The sequence below is a fragment of the Plasmopara halstedii genome (assembly GCF_900000015.1).
Source record: "Plasmopara halstedii genome assembly, contig: Scaffold_650, whole genome shotgun sequence".
In the NCBI taxonomy this organism is placed as follows: domain Eukaryota; phylum Oomycota; class Peronosporomycetes; order Peronosporales; family Peronosporaceae; genus Plasmopara; species Plasmopara halstedii.
The window spans coordinates 2,499,596-2,499,860 of NW_020187567.1; positions in this window are offsets into that span (position 1 = coordinate 2,499,596).

Genomic DNA, 265 nt, shown 5'->3' on the forward strand with positions numbered 1-265 from the left:
GTTTCTTGTTGCCCTGTCGGGCGGCAAGGAAACGCGTTCGCATGCGATATGCTTGATTAGGCGGCGAGAACACTCATGAGAGCTGCAATGTCAGCTCCGCCCAGGAGGGAAACGCAGCTTCGACCGAAGTGCCACACGTCAGTGCCCATTCTCGCGCTCGACCACCGAGCTTTGAGATGGCTACCGCCACGCGCTGTTGCTATCTAGGCATGGCGGATGCGATGGCCATCTTGACCTCTCTCACCCAGAGCAGGAGATTCTCTCC